We start from the raw sequence: 13,704 nt of genomic DNA, 5'->3' as shown, positions 1-13,704 counted from the left end.
GATGTCATGGTGAATGTATAAATTGTATTCTAAAGCGATAAGGTAGAATGGGGAGTGGCACCTGGCCGATATACCATGACTAAGAACTGTTCTCCTTAGAACACCACTTGGTCGTGATATATTAGTAATATATACATGACAAACCCATGCAATATATCTTATTCAACTTGTCACCAACCCTTAGATGCGTCGTATCTCAGAACCGCTCTTGGTCTTGGTATATTGGCCACTCAGCCCCCCCCCTCATGCCTTATTGCGTATATGTATTATATATTATATAAGATTGAAATAACTTGTATATTTCATGATGAAAAATCCAGCCTGGTGGGCAGAGTAGCATAGCGGTTAGAGCTGACCAGTGACCCAACAGTTGCTAGATCGAATCCCAAAGTCTTTTGTTCTGCATCACAACGAAGCAGTCCACCCTAATTGCTCCAAGCCCGTTGAGATAAAATAACAGTTAAAATGATCATCTCCTGTACCTTTCTCTATTCATCACTGGATTTATTTTTTTAAACTGCTGCTGCTCTCGATGGTGTGACTGAACAATAAGGCATATCTGGGGTTTATCACGGCTAAGAGCTGTCCTTGGGCACAACACATCATGAAGAAGAACCTACAGGACAAGCAAATAATTATTGAACCAGGGTTATTAAATAAATACTCTCTATCTAGATCAGAGATTCCGCTCCTTTTACAATATGTCTCTATTCATCTTTCTCTGTCTCTCTCTCTGTTCCGGGGGTTTCTGGCTCTGGATCCGTCCATCCCCGTCGCCCCACACCCCTCCCCCTCTCCCTCTCCCTCTCCTCCCACTCTTCATCTCGACCGCCTTGTAGTCACTTTTACTCTGTGTGCATCTTTTCCCTCTAACACAAGGCTTTATAACACTCTGCATAATGCAGAGACACTTTCATATGCTTACTGCTCTCTGCCTTGGTCTGTCTGTCGTTCTGTCTGACTCCCTCTCTTTCTATCATCTCTCGTTCTTTCTCCATCTCCTTTCCTCTACCCTCCCTATGTATTTCTCTCCCCTTCTCTCTCCCTCCTTACTCCATTCTTCCTTCCTCTGACTCTCCCCCTCGCTCTCCTTTCTCCCTCAGTCTCTCTCTGTGTTGTAGCTTTGCTAGGCCCCTGGAGGGGATTCCTGCTCAATGTGGCAGAGTTAATTTGTTTGCTTTGCAATTATTTTTTGTCAGTGGAGACAAATTGATTCATACGGCAGTGTCAAAGAGACAGAGACAGGAAGAGAAACGTACAGAGAAAGAGACAAGGCAAGAGGGGCCTTCGACACCATTGAATGGCCTTGACATCGCAATTAGAATTTGGCGTAAAAGTCTTAATAGATGCATTAAGGGATTCAGTGAAATGCCACCCAAACAATAGCAAGGTCATGACTACGCCAATGGTGAAAGATGTCGTGGGGAAAAGCAGGTGAATCTCCCTAATGACCCCCAACCGACATCTAGGATATTATTTGTGTATATTTTTCTTTGAGTATGGTCCTTGTATGGATGTCAACCCCAAAATGTTCATTTCATCGTCAACGATCCACTCCATTACAGCTAAAACCATAATTTACTACAGAGCCACCGATTCTTTATGCTAGCTAGCAGCAGCTTATATTAATTACAGGTAGCCGTTAGCAGTCAATTCTCCACCTGAGAAGCGCAAACAACTCAATATGTCAAAATAAAACTTAAATAATTCCATTGTGAATCTGTTAAAATAAATAAATAATAACGCATCTGGCAAATTTTCTCTTTGTTAGATCAGGGTTTTGACTCGGAGCCAACGACAGCTTCACTCTTTAACGTCCAAGGACAGCTAGTCTAATTGCGTTGTTGCGGCGCTCTTTATGATTTGGTCCGATAACAAAATGCCCAAAAGTTGTTGTGTCACGGGGTTTAGCTCTAATACGCGCAAATGACAAGATTGTGGCTTTTTGCGGAACCAAAATCAAAACTTGTGCCACACAGGTGAGTGGTACAGCTCCAGACCAGGACGTGAGGACGCCTCAATTCAGGTAACCTCTGGGACACAGCTTCGTCACTAACGTACATGTGTGGTAAACACTTCATTACGGGCAAGGAACGTAAATACTGTTTAAATTAGACAGGGTAAAGATGTGTGTTGAAATGTTTTTTTTTTTTTGTTTAACAAAATAGTTTCCCTTGTTGTTATTTCAGTCATCAATGACGTTATCGGTTCGTAGCCACTTTGATCGTGACATAAACAAGTGCCAGCACAATATTCTAACTCCGTGTGAAAAGGCTAAATTAAAGTACTGCAAACGTAAGTGTTATGACACCTCTAATGGGGTTTGTCCACAAATTCTCTGGCAGGGTGGACGGTTACCAGAGAAGCCCCATAGTACCAAATTTCTTTAAATACATACATCATTCCAAAGCATGAAGAGTAGGCAAGTAGTTTAACATCTTCTGATTAATATGAGGTATAGATCAAAAATAATAAATAGTAGTGGGAATTTTATCGCATTTTGTTAAGGAACGCGAAGAGGTTACCATGAGTTACGAAATGTGCTAGTCCCCCAAACAGTGGGTGGGGTTTGTAAATGGGGGCGTGGTCAACACGTCGGTCGCCTCTATACGTCAGACCGGTAATGCGTCATCCAGAGTAGGCTCTCATTTCCACGCCGGGTTGAGGGGGAAAACACACCCACATCCCGCGTAGATTACAACAACGTCAACATGACAACCCGGCGGCCTTAAATTAATAACGCCTCTTATACCGAAGAGTTGTTGTGTATTTGTTTGTTTGTCTCTCTTGCCATTCCGGTTTGCCCCTATTACTTTTGTTGTCATGCTGTACTGCTATGTCACCTACTCAACGTATTAGCTGCAGTCTGACCGGTGTTAAACACCGGCCGGGCAAACGTAGCTAGCTAGGTCAGTTGTCAGAGCACATTGCTATTTCTATCTTGCATACTATTTGTAGAGCAGGAATGAAAAGTAAACTTTTGCTTACCTGGAGACTCAGTAAGTTAGGAATAGATGTTCGGGTAGGACACCTCTGGCCATAGTGTGGGGTTATTGCACCAGTTTGATGTTGGGAGACTGAATGGACGTGAGGAGAAAGAGAGGGGAGGTAGAGGTTAAACTATGGTCAAGTTATTTAATCATGTTTATTGATCAAAGAGATTAGAAAAACCTTTGACAAAGTACAGGCTGAATGAACACAGGTACACAGGTTGTTGAGAAATGGACCCAATTAATATGTTCTATGCATCTTTGTTCTGTGGCAGGCATTGTGGACATATATTGACTTGAAATAATATATTTTAGGTCATTTATAAACGTATTTAATTCTGTTGGTTCTCTATTGATGTTTTGTACTGCTATTTTACATGAAAGTCCATGGCGAGTGTCGTTTGTTGTCCCCCAAAAAGGTGCGAGAACGTGTTGCACGCCAAAGTTCCCGAATGTGCCGGTCTGACGTATACCGGACCACTGTTACTGGTTCCAAATGAATAAAATCTGGACTATGTGCAGACTGAGTGAGTACGGCCTAGCTACTGAGAGACCTTAGTATAGGGGGGCCCATTTTCAAACCCCCAAACTGGGACCCTTCCTTTTATTGCACATTAATGCACGCGCTCGTGTATGCGCACCACAGGCGATTTCATTATCATCGTGCGTGCATCGTTTGTCCTGGTATTCACTGTCCTGTGTGTTTTTTACGCACCCTTGAGCTTTAATGAGAATTGTTGCTTTGCTAAGCAGTTCTATGCAGTTTTATGTTTGTCTCCGACTCGTGTATGTGTAAACATTACGACATTATTATTTTAATTCAGGTGAGAACTGGAACAATTTGGTAATGAGTGTCAAAAACCTCGACATTTTAGTGTTTTACAGATATTTGTCGGGACCCGGGACACCCAGCTTGAAACTGGGCCAATCCTGGGCAAACTGGGACGTTTCACCATGCCTTAATAGGCAGGCCTGGCTCTACAATGAAGACAGGCTATGTCACAGACATGTAGGCTTATGTCAACAGTTAATAGGCAGACCTGGCTCTACAATGAAGACAGGCTATGTCACAGACATGTAGGCTTATGTCAACAGTTAATAGGCAGGCCTGGGTCTACAATGAAGACAGGCTATGTCACAGACATGTAGGCTTATGTCAACAGTTAATAGGCAGGCCTGGGTCTACAATGAAGACAGGCTATGTCACAGATATGTAGGCTTATGTCAACAGTTAATAGGCAGGCCTGGGTCTACAATGAAGACAGGCTATGTCACAGACATGTAGGCTTATGTCAACAGTTAATAGGCAGACCTGGCTCTACAATGAAGACAGGCTATGTCACAGACATGTAGGCTTATGTCAACAGTTAATAGGCAGGCCTGGGTCTACAATGAAGACAGGCTATGTCACAGACATGTAGGCTTATGTCAACAGTTAATAGGCAGGCCTGGGTCTACAATGAAGACAGGCTATGTCACAGATATGTAGGCTTATGTCAACAGTTAATAGGCAGGCCTGGGTCTACAATGAAGACAGGCTATGTCACAGACATGTAGGCTTATGTCAACAGTTAATAGGCAGGCCTGGCTCTACAATGAAGACAGGCTATGTCACAGACATGTAGGCTTATGTCAACAGTTAATAGGCAGGCCTGGCTCTACAATGAAGACAGGCTATGTCACAGACATGTAGGCTTATGTCAACAGTTAATAGGCAGGCCTGGGTCTACAATGAAGACAGGCTATGTCACAGACATGTAGGCTTATGTCAACAGTTAATAGGCAGGCCTGGCTCTACAATGAAGACAGGCTATGTCACAGACATGTAGGCTTATGTCAACAGTTAATAGGCAGGCCTGGCTCTACAATGACGACAGGCTATGTCACAGACATGTAGGCTTATGTCAACAGTTAATAGGCAGGCCTGGCTCTACAATGAAGACAGGCTATGTCACAGACATGTAGGCTTATGTCAACAGTTAATAGGCAGGCCTGGGTCTACAATGAAGACAGGCTATGTCACAGACATGTAGGCTTATGTCAACAGTTAATAGGCAGACCTGGCTCTACAATGAAGACAGGCTATGTCACAGACATGTAGGCTTATGTCAACAGTTAATAGGCAGACCTGGCTCTACAATGAAGACAGGCTATGTCACAGACATGTAGGCTTATGTCAACAGTTAATAGGCAGGCCTGGCTCTACAATGAAGACAGGCTATGTCACAGACATGTAGGCTTATGTCAACAGTTAATAGGCAGGCCTGGGTCTACAATGAAGACAGGCTATGTCACAGACATGTGGGCTTATGTCAACAGTTAATAGGCAGGCCTGGGTCTACAATGAAGACAGGCTATGTCACAGACATGTAGGCTTATGCCAACAGTAACCCTGGGTATTCATCAGCCTGGCAGTATGCTAAAGCTGCCTATACTGTATGCAGACAAGTGAATTCTCACTTTTCCCCCCACTATTGTCTTTTGTCCAATCACATTCGATGTTTTCGCATCAGATATTGTCCCGTGCTGAAAGCGTTATGAAAATGTATGCACTCACTAAGATTCCCTGGGATGTGAGTGTCTGTTAAATATAGATGACGCGTTAACTGTGGTCATGGTCCCAGGAAGAATTCATGTCAAATTAGATCAAATACGAACCAAAGGATTTAAAATGCAGATAGTGTCTGGAATCAGACTTGCAGATAGGATACTTTCCAGTGATGTTAGGAGAACAGGCCTGGAAGCGAGACAGATAAATGAGAATAATACACAATTAACTCCGCCCCATGGATACATGTGTTTCCAGGCTTTGAATTTGCAGTCAGATTGTTGAGAACATTACCAGGACAGCCACTCGACTGGGTTCTGGTTTCGATTCCCACGGGGTGGGGGGTGAGTAAGAGCGTTTGTTCATTGACTTCAACGTAGTGACTGGTCCTGAAGTGGTTCTGGAGTTAATAGTGACTAGTCCTGAACTGGTTCTGGAATTAATAGTGACTGTTCCTGAGCAGAAAAAGCGAAAGTTTGCACCTTCAGAGCAAAAGAGGAAGCCCCTTTTATTCCTCTCTAACCCCTTGCCATTCTCTCCCTCCATCCAAGGATCCCTCTGTCTCCCTCCTCGTTAGTTTTGGAAAGTTCAGAGGTCACCGGTTCCTTTGGCTGAGGTGTGTGTGGTGGTCGGCCTCTGCCTGCCTGTGTATCACTGGTCGCATGGAAAAAAAAAACCAAACAAAATGACCCCCCCCCCCCCCCCCCACTGATCCCAGCGTCGTCACAATGGCCGTCAGGGGGACTTAGCAGGGTTCGCTGTGATGAAGCCTCCCGTTACGCTGTCCCAATCAGCACCCTGTCCCCTTCAGAGTGCACGTTAGAAGCACTGCACATCATTGGGTCCCTGGGCCCACTAAGAAGACTGTGGGTGTAGGGCGCCGCATTAGGGGACAGGCTTCCGTTTGGTCCGTTTCTCCGGTAACGTGGCTCTGCCGACGGTGGGGTGACAGATGGGGTCACGGAGACAATAGCAGGTCGTTCTGTTCATCTGAAACAAATTCGGTTAGGGTTCGCTTAACGAGCAGGGAGCAGATGGCGTCCCGACTCACACCCCATTCCCCGTTTAGTGGCTTACTGAGCCCTGTAGATGGCTTGGCGTAGTACACTCTGTAGGGCATAGGGTCCCACTGGGGAGGCGTAGTACACTCTGTAGGGCATAGGGTCCCACTGGGGAGGCGTAGTACACTCTGTAGGGCATAGGGTCCCACTGGGGAGGCGTTGTACACTCTGTAGGGCATAGGGTCCCACTGGGGAGGCGTAGTACACTCTGTAGGGCATAGGGTCCCACTGGGGAGGCGTAGTGCACTCTGTAGGGCATAGGGTCCCACTGGGGAGGCGTAGTACACTCTGTAGGGCATAGGGTCCCACTGGGGAGGCGTAGTACACTCTGTAGGGCATAGGGTCCCACTGGGGAGGCGTAGTACACTCTGTAGGGCATAGGGTCCCACTGGGGAGGCGTAGTACACTCTGTAGGGCATAGGGTCCCACTGGGGAGGCGTAGTGCACTCTGTAGGGCATAGGGTCCCACTGGGGAGGCGTAGTACACTCTGTAGGGCATAGGGTCCCACTGGGGAGGCGTAGTACACTCTGTAGGGCATAGGGTCCCACTGGGGAGGCGTAGTACACTCTGTAGGGCATAGGGTCCCACTGGGGAGGCGTAGTACACTCTGTAGGGCATAGGGTCCCACTGGGGAGACAAAGTGCACTCTGTAGGGCATAGGGTCCCACTGGGGAGGCGTAGTGCACTCTGTAGGGCATAGGGTCCCACTGGGGAGACGTAGTGCACTCTGTAGGGCATAGGGTCCCACTGGGGAGGCGTAGTGCACTCTGTAGGGCATAGGGTCCCACTGGGGAGGCGTAGTGCACTCTGTAGGGCATAGGGTCCCACTGGGGAGGCGTAGTACACTCTGTAGGGCATAGGGTCCCACTGGGGAGGCGTAATACACTCTGTAGGGCATAGGGTCCCACTGGGGAGGCGTAGTACACTCTGTAGGGCATAGGGTCCCACTGGGGAGGCGTAGTGCACTCTGTAGGGCATAGGGTCCCACTGGGGAGACGAAGTGCACTCTGTAGGGCATAGGGTCCCACTGGGGAGGCGTAGTGCACTCTGTAGGGCATAGGGTCCCACTGGGGAGACGTAGTGCACTCTGTAGGGCATAGGGTCCCACTGGGGAGGCTTAAAGTTTAAATTTTCAGTCGCTGAGTGTTTTTTAAACTTCTCTAACTCTCTCAATCTCTTTCTCTCCATCTCTAACTCTGTCTTTCTGTCTTTCTAATGCTCTCTCTCTTTCTCTCTTCTGTCTCCTTACTATTTTTCTTTCAGTCCTACACTCTTTCCTTGTCTGCCTGTCTGTAACTGTCTCTCTCTACCTGTCTCGTCTGCCTCCTTAGTTAAGTTAAAAGGAGGTTTCTTTTATTTGTGGGGGAACTGGAGTTGTTGGGATTGTGGGCATTATGTTTAAGCTTGTTAAACTAGGCTGCAGTGAGTAGTTAAAATTCAACACAACACACATTTTTCTTACTCAGCTTCAAATGTTTTGATAAAAGGCATTGGGTATGTGTAAATGAATACACAACGATGAATGTAATGTCTTTATATACATTATCTTCAATTACACCCTTTTCATTCATTTCATAATATAGTCTTTAATTTCATTAAAATGACCAGGGATGTGAATCTGGAAGTATGACATGAGTAATGTGAATTTAACGTAACATAAACGTTAGACCCAGTGTGTGTTTGTTGTGTATGTGTTGTGTTTGTTGTGTGTGTATTGTGTGTGTTGTGTGTATTTCGTGTGTGTTGTGTTTGTTGTGTGTGTATTGTGTGTGTTGTGTGTATTTCGTGTGTGTTGTGTTTGTTGTGTGTGTGTTGTGTTTGTTGTGTGTGTTGTGTTTGTTGTGTGTGTTGTGTGTGTTGTGTTTGTTGTGTATGTTGTGTTTGTTGTGTGTGTGTTGTGTTTGTTGTGTGTGTGTTGTGTTTGTTGTGTGTGTGTTGTGTTTGTTGTGTGTGTGTTGTGTTTGTTGTGTGTGTGTGTGTGTGTGTGTATAACCCTGAGGATCATTCTGTTCTTGCTGTTACCGTCCATGCTGCTGCTTCCACTGTCTGTCTTTTGCTCTCCTTATGTAAGATGGACTGGAGAACGAGACCGTCCGCTAACACACACACTGCCACACACACACACACAGCCACACACACACACTGCCACACACACACACAGCCACCGTAGCATACATTCCATCCCGTTAAGTGGTCTCTGGGGGAAAGAGAGAGCAGGAGAGAGGACGATGGATAAAAGTGTTAAAAAAAGGCACTGGAATAGAACATGTTGTTGAGGCTATACCTCTGGAATAGAACATGTTAGAGAGGCTATAACTCTGGAATAGAACATGTTAGAGAGGCTATAACTCTGGAATAGAACATGTTGGAGAGGCTATAACTCTGGAATAGAACATGTTAGAGAGGCTATAACTCTGGAATAGAACATGTTGTTGAGGCTATAACTCTGGAATAGAACATGTTGGAGAGGCTATAACTCTGGAATAGAACATGTTGGAGAGGCTATAACTCTGGAATGGAACCTGTGGTTGAGGCTAAAACTCTGGAATAGAACGTTATTTAAATGTTTTGACTGTGATTGATTTATTTTGGTTTATCTCCATTATGTTCCAATACATTTTTTGCATTGATGCTTTTCAGTCCTTGACTTGTCAGACCAAGCCAATAGACTACAAATGTAAATGCAAAGCCTAACATAAAGACTAGACGACACTCTTTTGCATGCACTGGTGCCTGACCAATAACAGATCGCTGTGAACCCAATTGTCCAAAATATTCTTGGTACACTAACTATATACAACATGTACCATATTTTCTGAATACTCTAAACCAATATAAAATCCTAACATGTTAAGTGTTGGTCACGTCTTCCATGCTCTGACGTTAAAGATCCCAGACATTTTCCGTAAACACGCAAAAAAGCTGGTTTCTCAAATCTTGTGGCCAAATTTGGCCCTGGTCAGCCACAGTACGGAGAACATGGGACCAAATAGAAAGCAGATGTTGATACCCCACAATGAGAACCTTTCACAGCGCACGCACGCACACACACACACGCACGCACGCACGCACACAGGTATGTCCCCTGTCCACCTTGGGCGCCTCGGGTGTATCGTGTTCTTGGCTCAGCCGGTCCATTCATCCCCAAGTCGGTGTCCTTTTAATTCTGGGTTCCTCTGGAATGCGTTTGCCTTAATTGACCCGGGTCGCGACATTTCACCCCTTAATGACAGACCCTGCCTGCGTCCCAAATAGCAGCCTCCTCCTCATGCGCTGCGTGACTGCTACGCTGGTCCACTGAGGCCCTGTTTGAAAGTACACTGAATGTAGGGAATAGGTACTTATTTTGGCCACGCCCCTCCTGATTCCAGCGGGCTGGCTGGTTGGACAATCCAAGGGATTGTTGTGCCGTTGCCGTCCTGAAAAGGGAAACGCTCCTGTCACTCAGAGAAGAGCTGTTCGTTTGTCAGCATGGGCGAAATGAACAGCCCCCCACCCCAGCCTAGCTCGTGCATAACAATATAATACTGGGAAAACCGAAAGGTCAAAGGTGGGCTTTCAAAGGGGCTGTCAGCGTTTAATGCCGGAAGGAATTTGGGATTTATTAGGTATCCTTCCATCTTTCATTATTTTTTTCGTTCCTTCCATCCATCCTACCATCCACCTATTATTCATTCCTTCTTTCTTAGAGTTTTACCTGAGGACGGTTCGTGGCGGGAGTTTCCATGGACCTGTCAGACATATGAAGTCTGAAAGGGAGTGTTGAGAAAGGGATGTAATCGGGGATCCATTTGACATATCTCTTATTCTGACATATCTCTAATTCTGACATATCTCTTATGATCTGACATATCTCTCCATAGGGCTCAGGTTAAAGTAGTGTACTATATAGGGAATAGGGTGTCATCTCTCCATAGGAGTCTGGTTAAAGTAGTGTACTATATAGGGAATAGGGTGTCATCTCTCCATAGGGCTCTGGTTAAAGTAGTGTACTATATAGGGAATAGGGTGTCATCTCTCCATAGGGCTCTGGTTATAGTAGTGTACTATATAGGGAATAGGGTGTCATCTCTCCATAGGGCTCTGGTTAAAGTAGTGTACTATATAGGGAATAGGGTGTCATCTCTCCATAGGACCCTGGTTAAAGTAGTGTACTATATAGGGAATAGGGTGTCATCTCTCCATAAGACTCTGGTTAAAGTAGTGTACTATATAGGGAATAGGGTGTCATCCCTCCATAGGGTTCTGGTTAAAGTAGTGTACTATATAGGGAATAGGGTGTCATCTCTCCATAGGACTCTGGTTAAAGTAGTGTACTATATAGGGAATAGGGTGTCATCTCTCCATAGGGCTCTGGTTAAAGTAGTGTACTATATAGGGAATAGGGTGTCATCTCTCCATAGGACTCTGGTTAAAGTAGTGTACTATATAGGGAATAGGGTGTCATCTCTCCATTGGACTCTGGTTATAGTAGTGTACTATAAAGGGAGCAGGGTTTGATTTGAGGCGGTATCTCTATATTCAGTGGAGTGTTAACACCCTGGTCCTGACAGCTAAAGTATCTGTGTGTATCGCAGCGCACCGATGTCCCAGTCCAAACGCCTCCAGGCTGTCCTCTTTTATCCTCCTCTCCTGCTTTTTAAGTGGTTGTCTCTCCCTCATTCCTCTCTTCTTCCCTTCCTCTCTCTCCTGTCTGCTTCTAGAGGAAATAACAAGGCTTTGAGAACAAGCTCAGATATTTCCTCATTGATTCCCTGTGTGTGTGTGTGTGTGTGTGTGTGTGCTTGTGCGTGTGCGTGTGTATCCTTTGTGGTGACCGATCTTATGAGCTCAGTTCCAGTGTTAGATGGGTTGTATTGAAGTGTTCTTTTTCAGGCCTAAGTGGAGTGTGTGTTTGTGTTCTGTGATAGTGTGTGTTGTGTAAATGTATTCTGTTCTGTGTGTGTGTTTGTGTTCTGTGATAGTGTGTGTTGTGTAAATGTATTCTGTTCTGTGTGTGTGTTTGTGTTCTGTGATAGTGTGTGTTGTGTAAATGTATTCTGTACTGTGTGTGTGTTTGTGTTCTGTGATAGTGTGTGTTGTGTAAATGTATTCTGTTCTGTGTGTGTGTTTGTGTTCTGTGATAGTGTGTGTTGTGTAAATGTATTCTGTTCTGTGTGTGTGTTTGTGTTCTGTGATAGTGTGTGTGTGTTTGTGTTCTGTTCTGTGTGTGTGTTTGTGTTCTGTGATAGTGTGTGTTGTGTAAATGTATTCTGTTCTGTGTGTGTGTTTGTGTTCTGTTCTGTGTGTGTGTGTTTGTGTTCTGTTCTGTGTGTGTGTTTGTGTTCTGTGATAGTGTGTGTGTGTTTGTGTTCTGTTCTGTGTGTGTGTTTGTGTTCTGTGATAGTGTGTGTTGTGTAAATGTATTCTGTTCTGTGTGTGTGTTTGTGTTCTGTTCTGTGTGTGTGTGTTTGTGTTCTGTTCTGTGTGTGTGTTTGTGTTCTGTGATAGTGTGTGTTGTGTAAATGTATTCTGTTCTGTGTGTGTGTTTGTGTTCTGTGATAGTGTGTGTGTGTTTGTGTTCTGTTCTGTGTGTGTGTTTGTGTTCTGTTCTGTGTGTGTGTTTGTGTTCTGTGATAGTGTGTGTTGTGTAAATGTATTCTGTTCTGTGTGTGTGTTTGTGTTCTGTGATAGTGTGTGTGTGTTTGTGTTCTGTTCTGTGTGTGTGTTTGTGTTCTGTGATAGTGTGTGTTGTGTAAATGCATTCTGCTCTGTGTGTGTGTTTATTGTGACGGACACGGTCAAGATAGATGGGGAACACTGTACTGTATTGTGTCTCTCTGTCTGTCTCTTTCTCTCTGCATGTATCTTTCTCTGTCTTTCATTTTCCTCTTTCTGTCTGTCTTTATTTCTTATACCCAAGTCATAAGGATGGAATCTGTGTGTGTGTGTGTGTGTGTGTGCGTGGGCTTAGGGGATATGCTGGCTGTCACAGAGCATCAAGCTGTCAGATCGCTCTCAACGCGATGTGGCACCAGGGTGAAGCAGCAAGTGGCCCCTTCAGTCCTACTGATACATCGCTCTGAGCCCTGATGACTATCTGATACGACTGAAGAAAAGGAAGGAAGGGGGAGGGAGGGAGGGAAAGAAAGAGAGGGAGGAAGAAAGGAAGGGGGAGAGCGGAAGAGGCAGAGAGACAGGGAGAGAGAGTTATGTTTGTGGGCATGAAATATATATTTTGTCTTCAATGTACTGAAGTTATCATGAGCACTGTACTGGCGACTTTTAGTAGAAAATCTCTCTCTCTCTCTCTCTCTCTCTCTCTCTCTATATATATATATATATATATATATATATATAAACAGGAAGCCCGTGCAACTAATTCTCTAGTGTTAAATCAGTACTGAGATGACTCAGCGTCATCATGTATACTGGAACCACCATTAAACAGAATGAGTTGTTAGAGAAAATTGTTATTTGAATATTTCCTAGAGGGCATCATGGCTGGTAGAGTCGAGTGAGATATCTCTCTGCATCATGTTTGAAACATCCTGTCACTACCAGAGGAGAAAATCATGGCGCACCCAGAGGAGAAACATCACTGTCCTCCCAGAGGAGAAACATCACGGCGCTCCCAGAGGAGAAACATCACGACGGAAACATCACGACGGAAACATCACGGCGCTCCCAGAGGAGAAACATCACAGCGCTCCCAGAGGAGAAACATCACAACGCTCCCAGAGGAGAAACATCTTGGCGCTCCCAGAGGAGAAACATCACGGCGCTCCCAGAGGAGAAACATCACGGCGCTCCCAGAGGAGAAACATAACGGCGCTCCCAGAGGAGAAACATCACGGCGCTCCCAGAGGAGAAACATCACAACGCTCCCAGAGGAGAAACATCACAACGCTCCCAGAGGAGAAACATCACGGCGCTCCCAGAGGAGAAACATCTCGACGCTCCCAGAGGAGAAACATCACGGCGCTCCCAGAGGAGAAACATCTCGACGCTCCCAGAGGAGAAACATCACGGCCCTCCCAGAGGAGAAACATCTCGACGCTCCCAGAGGAGAAACATCACGGCGCTCCCAGAGGAGAATCATCACGGCGCTCCCAGAGGAGAGGT

The sequence above is a fragment of the Esox lucius genome, chromosome 25, assembly GCF_011004845.1.
Source record: "Esox lucius isolate fEsoLuc1 chromosome 25, fEsoLuc1.pri, whole genome shotgun sequence".
NCBI lineage: Eukaryota > Metazoa > Chordata > Actinopteri > Esociformes > Esocidae > Esox > Esox lucius.
The sequence above is the reverse complement of the archived record's forward strand: the minus strand, read 5'-3'. Positions refer to the sequence as shown.